Below are 12,026 nucleotides of genomic sequence, written 5' to 3' on the forward strand. Positions count from 1 at the left end.
AAAAGAAGACTGTGCTGCAGTTTTGTACACCACAACCACAACGCTGACACAGAACTGACCCGATAGGCACCACATTTTAGATGTGCTCATGGATCCCACTGTAAGCGTTTAAATACATTTTTAGTTTGAAATAAAGATTCACAGGAAATTGCAGAGACAGTAGAGATATATTTGATAAGGGACTTTTATGTAGAACACACGAAGAATTACAACTCAGCAATAAAAAGACAAACCAATTAAAAAGGGCAAAAACAGAAGAGAAAAACCAAGATGGCGGCATAGGTAAATATTGGAGATTGCTGCCTCGCACAACCACTTCAAGAATACAACTAAAAGACGGAACGGACATCATCCAGAACCACAGGAAGGCTGGCTGAGTGAAAATTCTACAACTAGAAGGAAAGAGAAGAGCATACCGAGACTCAAAGGAGGTGCAGTGCGGAAGTAAAGTACAGAGGTACGGAGGCGCACTCGGAGAGGGCTGGTGGCTGAGGACACGGTTGTCTTTTTCAATCGGGAGGGAGTCTCAAGCTCTGAGCTCCAGTTCCCGGCGAGTCTCTGGGGACCCAACTCACGGGAGAAACTGGACTGTCTGGCATCTGTCGGAACTCGAGGGCAGCTTTCTCTCGGAGGTGCTTGCAGCGATTACCGGGACACTGAGAAGCAGGGCCTCTGAGGGCAGCCATAGCTGCTTGCTCTGCCCTGTTGATCCCCTGGGACCCCCGCCCCGCCCAAGCTGTGCGCCGGCTTTTGCATATGAAAGGCCTGGCCCTTTGCAATCTGAAAATTACCTAACAAACTTGCAGCTGGCCCAAGGCCCCAGGGCAACTTATATTGCTTCACAGCTGAGCTCCTGCTGGGTAGCCTCAGGCAAAGGCTAGATTAGCACCTCCTTAGAGATCCAGGAGCCAGTGTGCCCCGTGGTCAGAGTGGGACCATCCAGATTGCAGCTCCTCGGATCCATAAAGGACACACTCAGGGGGCAGACTCAGTGAGCACCAAAGCCCCACTGAAGCAAGTCTTGCCCCGGAGGGGTGTCTCCAGCACAGAAGTTCTCCCACTGCAGACACAGTTGATTCTCACAGCCAATTGGCCTGGAGGTCAATTCCTCCCAGTGATACCTACAAAAATCAAAGCTTAACTACAACAAGACTGTGCACAAAGCCCACAAGGGGGTGCACCAAGAATGTCCACCTCAGGTAATTGGGGAGGCTGAGTCACTGGGCCCTATAGGACACCTAGCACACAAGGCCACTCTATCAACACAGGGAAGCATAAAAAATGCGGAGACAAAGAAACAGGTCACAAATGACAGAAATGGAGGAAAGCAAACTACTGGATACAGAGTTCAAAAGCACACTTTTAAGGTTTTTCAAGAACTTTCTAGAAACTGCTGATAAATTTAGTAAGACCCTCAAAAAGTCTGGTGAGACTGCCGATAAATGTAGTGAGACCCTCAAGAAATCTAGTGAGACCCTCGAGGTTATGAAAAAGGACCAACTAGAAATTAAGCATACACTGACTGAAATAAAGGATATTATGCAGAGTTCCAACAGCAGACTAGAGGATCGCAAGAATCAAGTCAAAGATACGAAGAAGCAAAAGACACCCAACCGGAAAAGCAAAATGAAAAAAGAATCCAAAAATACAAAGATAGTGTAAGGAGCCTCTGGCACAGCTTCGAGCATACCAACATCCAAATTATAGGGGTGCCAGAAGAAGAGAGAGGGCAAGATATTGAAAACCTATTTGAAGAAATAATGACGGAAAACTTCCCCTACCTGGTGAAAGAAATAGACTTCCAAGTCCAGGAAGCGCAGAGAACCCGAAACAAAAGGAATCCAAAGAGGACCACACCAAGACACATCATAATTAAAATGCCAAGGGCAAAAGACAAAGAGAATCTTAAAAGCAGCAAGAGAAAGACAGTCAGTTACCTACACGGGAGTACCCATACAACTGTCAGCTGCTTTCTCAACAGAAACTTTCCAGGCCAGAAGGCAGTGGCAAGAAATATTCAAAGTGATGAATGCCAAGAACCTACAACCAAGACTACTTTATCCAGCAAAGCTATCATTCAGAATTGAAGGTCAGATAAAGTGCTTCACAGATAAGGAAAAGCTAAAGGAGTTCATCACCACCAAACCAGTATTATATGAAATGCTGAAAGGTATTCTTTAAGAAGAGGAAGAAGAAGAAAAAGGTAAAGATACAAATTATGAACAACAAATACACATCTATCAACAAGTGAATCTAAAAATCAAGTGAATAAATAATCTGATGAACAGAATAAACTGGTGATTATAATAGAATCAGGGGCATAGAAAGGGAGTGGACTGACTATTCTTGGAGGGGAAAGGGGTGTGGGGGATGCAGGAAGAGACTGGACAAAAATGGTGCACCTATGGATGAGGACAGTGGTGAGGGGGTGAGGGCGGGGGGGTGAGGGAGCGGAGTTATGGTGGGAAAGAAGAGGAACCAATGTAATAATCTGAACAATAAAGATTTAATTAAAAAAATAAAATAAAAAGGGCAAAAACATCCAAAAGGACATCTCTTCAGAAGAACGCAAACGGTCAATAACTACATGATATTCAACGTCACTAGGGAAATAGCAATCGGAACCACCCTGAGGGGCCCTGGCTGGGCGCAGTCTCTGGAATGTTGTGGTGCACACCAGAAAGTTTTGAGTCCAATCCCCAGTCAGGGCACATGTGGGAGGCAACCGATTGATGTTTCTCACATCAATGTTTCTCTAAGCGATAAAAATATATCCTTGGGCGAGGATTAAAAAACACACACAAAAAAACAAGAAGCCCCACTGCCCACCCACCAGCATGCTGCAATAAAGAAGTCAGTAAGTTATGATAAGAATGTGGAGAAATCAGAAGGCTCACACACAGCTGATGGAAAAATAAAGTGTATTCACTTTGGAAAACAGTCTAGCAGTTATTAGAATGTTAAATAAAAAGTTACTAAACAACCCAGAAATTCTATTCCTAATTATATATCCAAGCGAAATGAAAGGGTACCCCACAAATTGGACCAATGTTCATAGCATCATTTTCATAATAAACAGTGGAAACAGCCCAAATGCCCATCAAGTGATGATGGATAAAACATGGTACATAAGGAATGAAGTACTGATACACGCTACATGGATGACGGAAGATGGCATATTGTATGATTCCATGCATCTGACACGTGCAGCATTGGGAAACCTATAGAGACGGAAAGTAGATCAGAGGTGGCCTTGGCAGCACTGGGGGTGATGGCGAGCCAACGGGCATGGCATCTCTTTTTTTTTTTTTTAAATATATTTTATTGATTTTTTACAGAGAGGAAGGGAGAGAGATAGAGAGTTAGAAACATCGATGAGAGAGAAACATTGATCAGCTGCCTCCAGCACGCCCCCTACTGGGGATGTGCCCGCAACCAGCAACCAAGGTACATGCCCTTGACCAGAATCAAACCTGGGACCCCTGAGTCCGCAGGCCGACGTTCTATCCACTGAGCCAAACCGGTTAGGGCAAGCATGGCGTCTCTTACTGGCGTAAAGAAAATGTTTAAAAACTAACTGTAGTGATGGAGGCACAACTGTGTGGATATATGAAAAATCACTAAATTGTCCATTTTAATATGTGAATTATATCTCAATAAAGCTAATAAAAAATAGTAAAGAGGTCAAGTTCACCCCACTGGTTGCATCTGGCATCACCAGAGAACAGTATTAAATCCAGGAAATCACCGTGGACGGAAAGGGTGCACCTGCCGCTTCACAGGCCAGCGACTCCTGTGGTGCCCGCCCCCCGCCCCCCAAGACTCCAAACGGAAGAGCCCCTCCTGCCACACCGTGAGGTCACCCCCTGCCCCGACTGCGAACACTGTCTGCACGACTCTGTCATTTTGAGAACGTGACATAGATAGGAGTCCCTTCCACACGTCACACCGCATGTGTCCCTTTAAAATCAGCACGACTGACAGTCTTCCCTTTTCATTCCTATCTAATAAGCCACAGCTTGTGTGACACTGCCCACGGACATCGTCCGCCTTGTCTCCAGCTTTTGGTTACTACAAAACAGTTGCTATGAATATCTGGGCACAGATTTTTGTGTGGACATAGGTTTTCATTCTTCTGGGGTAAATGCTTAGAAGTGCAACTGTTGGGTCATACAAGTGTGTATTTCATGTTTATGAAATTGCTCAGTTATTTTCAGAGCAGCTCAGCATGTACGAGTGTGCTCTGCTAATCTGCTCCCTAATGAGACTGGCGAAACGTGTTAAAATAACCACTGAACCCTCTGGAAAAGGTCCTGCCAATGTAGCAGGAAGAGCAGGTCTGCAGCCTCCGAATGACACCTCCCTGCCCCCCTCGCTACCACAAGCAGGCCCCACCCTGGGCAGGGCACCAGCACTTCCCTGCCTGCCCTGCCCCTGTTGCGGAGGTTAAGTCACAGGTGAGAACTGAGCTTTGGGGCTTCTTTGGGCTCAACCCCACCGTGGAACGGACCGTGCCTGGGAACGACGTGCTGCGGACAGCGGGAGGAGCCCTTCCCCGCATGCGTGTGGTCCTGTGAGGTGAGGCGAGCCGAGGACCTCCAGCTGCTTGGGCCTTCCCCCCACAGAGCGCGCCCCCCAGAAAGCAGGTGTTCCTCAGGGTGCTCCCCACCCCCCGCCCTCAGGAGAAACAGTCTCTAAAGCAGGGAGCTGCTACTCTCTTCCCAAAGGAACTGACTCCATTTGTAAAGGGATAAGTTCTGACATAAAGGCGCCCCCAGAAGGGGGTGTAGGGAAGGGCAGGGAGAGAACCCCTGTAGGTCTAAGGGAGACGCAGCCGAGACTGTGGGCTCACTGTGGGCAGGAGAGACAATGACAGCCAACACTGACCTCAGACGCGACTCTGACAAGAAGCTGCAAGTTCACTGGATTTGTTTGCAGAGGAAGTGACCTTGTGCCACAGGACAAATTCCAGCATGCCCTGTGTCCTAGCAGAGCAAAGGCAGGCGACCGTGGGCTTACCAGCTGGTGTCATCGGGAGAGCAGAGAGCCCTAGCAGCACTGCTCTCCCAGGAGCACGGCACCCCAGAGCAGCGCCTCCCTGAGGAGCAGCAGCGGAGGCTCGACTCTGGGCAGCGGTGGTGGGGTCGGGGCAGCAGTTAGAGGTCACGAGAATAACCAGCCACCAAACAAATAAAGGAGCCAATAGCAGTAACACGGGTGGGGATGCAGTGCCCGAGGTGCTGCGTGATAGCATCTAAAAGCCCACTTTTCCACAAGGAACGATGAGTCATGCCAAAGAAACAGGAGAGTGTGACCTATCATGGGAGCAGGGGGAGGCAGCAAACTGCTTTTTGAGAATGACCAGTGTCACTGACCAGAAAGAGATTCAAGAGCAGCGATTACACGTAAGCCCACAGACTGAAACGAGAGCGCGAGTGAAGCAGGACGGTATGATGATCACGTCAGAGAGAAAGAAATTAAAAGAGAAAAGAAACAAGATAAAATCCTGGAGTTGAAAAGTACAATAAATGAACATTTTAAAATCCACAAGTGGGAGCAACAGTAGATCTGAACTGTACAACAGAGAATCAGATCAAAAGAGAGTATCCACGTTGTTGAGAGAAAAAAGAAGAGAGTGAGCAGTGCCTTGGAGAAGGTCTGTGTAAGGAGGCACAAGGGAAGGGGGAGGAGGAGGAGGAAGGCGCCAAGGAAAAGATGGCTGAAAGCTTCCTGGGAAAAACACGTCAAACCCACAAAACCCCTCTATGCCCAGGAAGCTCAAGGAGCACCACCAACAGGCACATTGCAGGAAAAACATTAAAAGTCAAAGTTGAGAAAATCTTCAAAGTAGCAAGAGAAAAACAAGGTGCCATTCTCCAGACAACCCATCAGGTCAAAGCCGCAGCCCGGGCGACAGGCAGCAGGCCACGCAGCACAGGGGGGATGGGTCCTCGGCTCCCCGCACTTAGCACCCCACGACTCCCACGTCAGCTGTTCTGAAGGGTGTGTAGTGACATCTCAATGTACATTTCACTAATGGCTAGTGAGGTTGAACATTTAAAAAATAGTTGTTTTCTGTTCCAGGATCTAATCAGGATACCACATCCCACTCACTCATGTCTCCCTCGACCCCTCCTGGCTGATGGCTCCTGCTCCCGATGACCCCAGGCTGCCGATTCCGGCCAGTGCTGCAGGGTGCCCTTCCCTGCCAACAGGCCTGGCTCACAGGCTAGACTGGGTTCTGGATTCTGAGGGGCCTTCACAGTCTATAGAGAACATACTATTAACCTGACTCAGTCGTGTTGCCACGGCCTTGGCCACCTCACTGAGGGGTGTTTGGCAGGTTCCTTCTCTGTGAAGCCACCCCCTCCGCCCCCGTGGAGGTCTGTGACCTTACCCAACCCCCACCCCCTCCCCGGCACAGCACCCTGGGGAAGCCTGTGACTTTACCCCCTCCCCCGCAGGCACAGCACCTGTGGAGGTCTGTGTCCTTTATGAGGTTTGTTAACATTCCCTCCCCAGCTTACAGCTTGTCTTTTCATCTTCCTACGCGCTTCACAGAATAACCAAGTTCTTAATGAAAGCTCAATTTCTTCAGTTTTCTTAAATACACTTAGAGGCCCGGGGCACAGGTAGGTCCCTAGGCCTGAATGGCGATCAGGGACGATCTGTGGGATGACCGGTGGGGCAATTGGGGGGGAGGGGGGGCTTCCGCTGGCACCTGCCTTGGCTGGCGGCCTGGCACTGCTGCTCGCCGGCCTGCCCCCTACTGCCGCCGCCACGGGTTGGAGCCTGTGGGTAGTTCCTGCGTTGAGTATCTGCCCCCTGGTGGTCAGTGTGCATCATAGCGACTGGTCGTTCTGCCGTTTAGTCGATTTGCATATTAGGCTTTTATTATGTAGGATGGTGTTTTTACAATAGAGGCTGAAGGTAGCATACCTAAAATGTTCACAGGGATGTGCATCAGTCCTAAGAAGTGTTCACCAGGCTCTAGGTGCAGAAGAATGTCTACCAGGTATTCTTCTAAAAGTCTTACATTTCAAAGTTAAATCCATTTTGAGTAAATTCTTGTATAAATTAGGTTGAGGATGTGTTTTTTTTAACTTATGAATGTCTAGGACTGTCTGTTAAAAAGACTTTACTTCCTCCACTGAATTGGTATTGCACTTCAGTAAAAAACAAAACAAAACAGCTGAGCATATCTGTGTGGACTTATTTCTGCGTTTTCTATACCATTACATCATCTATATGTCTAGCCCTCCGTAAATACCACTGCTACAATTACTGTAGCTAAATTATAGGCTTTTTTTTTTTCAAGATTATTTTAGCTATTCTACCTCCTATGCTTTTCAATGTCAAGTTTAAAATATCCTTTATTATGTCTACAAAAGCCTTTGTGTGATTTTGATAGGAACTATATTAAACCTACTGATCAATCTAGGGAGAACTGACATCTTTATAGAGCTTTCTAACCCATGAACATTGTATGGCCTCTCAAAATTCTCATAAGTTCATTACAAGTATCTAAAATTGTTGTGTGTGGATATTGGACCCTGTGATTTTGCTGAACTCATTTACTAGGTCCAGGAGTTTTTGCAAAGAATCCTTTGAGATTTTCTACATAGATGATGTCATCTGCAAATAGGGTTCATTTATTTCTCTTGAACCTGTATAGCTGTTTATTCTTTTCTTGTCTTAAAGTGTGGCTAGAACTTCCAGTTCTCTGTGGAGTAGTGGGACAGAACAGCCTTGTCATTTTGCTCATCTCAGGTAAGGCTAATGTTTAAGTTGGTAATTCTGTATGGCCCACGAGTGATGTTATAAATATCCAAATGGTCTTTGGCAGAAAAGTTTCCCACCCCCGTTGACGACATTTTACTCAGTTGAGGGAAGTCTTTCTCTTTTCCAATTTTTGAGTTTTTATAAGTGTTGAATTTTGTCAAATAATTTTCAGCATCAATTAATATAATCACGTAATTTTTCTTTTGTAGCTTTTGTTGTGGGATGAATTGTGCTCCCCCGGAAAGACATGTTAAATTCCTAAGCCTTGGTACTTAAAACTTGATGGTCTTTGCAGATGTAACGCAGTTACACTGAGCTAAGATGGACCCTAACTCCAATGCCGAATGTCTTTCTGAAGAGAAGAGTCAGATACTCAGGGAAGAACACTTGTGGGTCCGGAGGCAGAAACCGGAGGGAAGCAGCTGCACATCCAGTGTTATCAAACGCTTGCTGGCCAGAAGCTAGACAGGCAAGGAGAATGGTCTTCTGCAGCCTTCAGAGAGGCTGATCCTGCTGATGCCTTCATTTCGGACTTCTGGCCTCCAGAACTATGAGATAAATGTCTTATTTTAAGCTCTCTCGTTTGTGGTACTTTATGATTTTTAAATATTAAAGAAGTTTTGCCGAAACCGTTTTGGCTCAGTGGATAGAGCGTCAGCTTGCGGACCGAAGGGTCCCAGGTTCGATTCCGGTCAGGGGCATGTGCCTAGGTTGCGGGCACATCCCCTGTGGGAGATGTGCAGGAGGCAGCTGATCGATGTTTCTCTCTCATCGATGTTTCTAACTCTCTATCTCTCTCCCTTCCTCTCTGTAAAAAATCAATAAAATATATTAAAAAAAAAGAAGTTTTGCATAGCTGTAACAAATCTCATTTGATAAAGTGTAAAATTCTATTTATATATTGCTGGATTGTAATTTACTAACAGTTTAAGTTTTTTTGCTTCCATATTCATGAGAAATATCAATCTGTAGTTTTCTGTATTGATACCCTTTTTGGTTTTCTCTAAGGGAATAATGACTTCATAAAATGAATTTGAAACTGTTCCATCCTGTATTTTGGAAGAGATTGTAAAAATTATGTTGATTGTTCATTTAAACATTTGGAGAGTTCCCAGTAAAAGTAGCTGAGTTGTCCTATCCGGTTTGGCTTAGTGGATAGAGCATTGACCTGCAGACTGAGTTCAGGTTTGATTTTGGTTAAGACACATGCCCGGGTATGGGCTCAGTCCCAGTTGGGGCATGCAGGAGGCAGCAATCGACTCTCTCTCTATCCTCTCCTTCTCTCTGAATCATAAAATATCTATGTATAAGAGCTATATGCTAATATGCAAATGGTCATCATGCCCTCGTGCCCTCGGCCGAATTCGTGCACCAGTGGGGTCCCTTGGCCTGTCCTGCGGGATGGGGCCGAAACCGGTGCAGGCCAGACTGAGGGACCCCATCCGGTGCACAACTGGGGCTGGGGAGGGATGCGGGAGGTTAGCCAGCCTGGGAGGGACAGCAGGAGGGCTCCAGGGCGTGTCTGGCCCATCTCATTCAGTACTGATTGGCTGGACCCCAGCAGCAAGGGGTGGGGAACATCTTAAAGAAAGGGACCTAAACTATTCTATATAATAAAAGGCTAATATGCAAATCAAACGGCAGAATGACCGTTTGCTATGATGTGCACTAACCACCAGGGCTTAAAAAATTTCGACACTTCCTCTTTGACCCATTGCTTAGAAGTGTTTTGTGTAATTTCCATGGTTTGGAGGTTTTTGGTTCTCTCTGTTTTTGGTTTCCAATGTGATTCCATTATAGGAAATGAAGATAATCTATATAATTTCAATTCTGTTAAATCTGCTAAGGTTTGCTTTCTGGTCCAGGACACTGTCTGTCTTAACATGCTCTGTGTGCACTTGAGAGGAGCTGCAGGAGCTGCCCCCAGTGGCCAGTGTGCTCCCACAGGAGGAGCGCCGCTAAGCCATCAGTCAGACATCCCCTGAGGGCTCCTGGACTGCGAGAGGGTGCAGGCCGGGCTGAGGGACCCCTCACCAAGTGCACAAATCTTGTGCACTGGGCCTCTAGTATTATATTTAAAAAAAGTAGCTAAGCCTAGGGATTCTATTAAGAAGCTTTTGAATTATGGATTCAACTTACTTAATGGCTATAGGACTACTAAGATTTGTCTATTTATGGTGGCGTTTTGGTAATTTATGGTTTTGAAGTTATCGGTTCATTTTATCTAAGACGTTAGAGGCCCGGTGCACGAATTCGTGCACCAGTGGGGTCCCTCGGCCTGGCCTGTGGGATCCCAGATTGCAAGAGGGTGCAGGCCAGGTCAAGGGACTCCACTGGTACCCAATTGGGGCTGGGGAAGGACACGGGAGGTTGGCCCAGCCAGGGAGGGACTGCGTAGTATTTTCTTACTAGAGGCCTGGTGCACGAAATTTGTACACTTGGGCAGGGGAGGTGGGGTGGGGTGGGTGGGAGGTGGGGGGAGGGGAAGTCCCTGAGCCTGGATTGTGAGAGGGTGCTGGCTAGGCTGAGGGACCCCACCAGTGCATGATCGGGGCTGGGGAGGGACCACAGGAGGGCTCCAGGGCGTGTCCGGCCCATCTTACTCAGTCCTGATTGGCCAGACCCCAGCAGCAAGCTAACCTACTGGTCGGAGCATCTGCCCCCTGGTGGTCAGTGCACGTCATAGCAAGCGGTTGAGCGGCCTTAGCATATTAGCATATTATGCTTTGACTGGTTGAATGGCCAACCGAACACTTAGCATTTTAAGCTTTTATTATATAGGATGCTTTTAATGGCTGCACAATATGTAGTAATATCCTGTTTCACTCCTGATAATCCCAATTTGCCTGTTTTCCTTTATCTTTTTCAGTTTTGCTAGAGGTTTGATTTTATTGATCTTTTTTCAAAGAACCAGTTTTGTTTTATTGATTTTATTAATTTCCTCTTTAAAAAAATGTTACTTTTATTGATTTTAGAGAGAGAGGAATGGAAAGAGAGAAAAACATTGATGAGAAATATAAATCAGCTACCTCCTGCATGTCCCCTAGTGGGGACTGAGCCTGAACCCGGGCATGTGCCCTGAACGGAACCAGTGACCTTTTGGTGTATGGGACAACACTCAACCGAGCCACACCGGCCAGGGCTTAATTTCCTCTTTTCAATTTCACTGATTTCTGCTGTCTTTACTATTTTCTTCCTTGTATTTGCTTTGAGTTTATGTTGCTCTTTTTACTGTTTTTGTTGTAGGAACTTTGAGATGTTCCCTCTTGTCTAATGTAGCATTTCGTGCTATAAATTTCCCTGTTGGCACTGCTTTAGTTGCCTCCCATATATTTTGATTACCCTTAATTTTATTTTCGTTCAGTTTATGTATTTTAAAAAATTTCGACACTTCCTCTTTGACCCATTGCTTAGAAGTGTTTTGTGTAATTTCCATGGTTTGGAGGTTTTTGGTTCTCTCTGTGTTTGGTTTCCAATGTGATTCCATTATAGGAAATGAAGATAATCTATATAATTTCAATTCTGTTAAATCTGCTAAGGTTTGCTTTCTGGTCCAGGACACTGTCTGTCTTAACATGCTCTGTGTGCACTTGAGAGAATGTGTATTTTCTGCCGCTGTTCAAATGTGTATGAACGTTTCTTAGATGCTGGTGTATGGTGCTCAGCTCTACATCCTCGCTGACTCTGTCAAGTGCTCCTACCAGTCGCTGAGACCAAGGCGCTGAAGCTCTCACGTCACCGCACATCTGCCAATCTCTCCTCCAGCTCCAGCGTTTTGCTTCAAGTATTCTGAGGCTCTTGGTTTTTGTTGCCTCTACATTTTTTAATAGCACACAATGTCTTCTTTGTTTCCAGTAATTTTCTTTCCTCTGGTTTACTTTTAGTTGACATTAATATAGCTACTTTTGCTTTTTAAAATTTTTCCATTGCATATATTTTCCATCTGTCAATCTACCTATGTCAATGCACTTGAAGTGAGTTTCTTATAGACAGAATATAGGTGGATCTTTTTCCCATCCATCCTGTCATTCTGTGTTTTAATTGGTATATTCAGACTATTCACATTTAAGGTAATTATTGATATGTAAGGTTAAATCTGCCCTGCCATGTTATTATTGCTTTCCTGTGCTGCTTTTATTTTTTAAATCCTTACCCAAGGGTATTTTTCCACCAATTTTTTTTTTAGATAGTGGAGGGGAGGGAGGAAAAAGAAAGCGAGAGAAACACTGATGTGAGAGAGATAG

The 12,026-nt window shown here is 45.9% G+C and overlaps 1 protein-coding gene across 6 annotated transcripts in view; it reads right to left on the bottom strand.

Moving 5' to 3' along the window:
• Positions 1 to 12,026, bottom strand: part of SAP130 (Sin3A associated protein 130) — a 101,572-nt gene that overhangs the window by 4,552 nt on the left and 84,994 nt on the right. The gene's annotated exons all lie outside the window — the stretch shown is intronic.

Source organism: Myotis lucifugus, unplaced genomic scaffold (genome assembly GCF_000147115.1).
Source record: "Myotis lucifugus unplaced genomic scaffold, Myoluc2.0 scaffold_433, whole genome shotgun sequence".
Lineage (NCBI taxonomy): Eukaryota > Metazoa > Chordata > Mammalia > Chiroptera > Vespertilionidae > Myotis > Myotis lucifugus.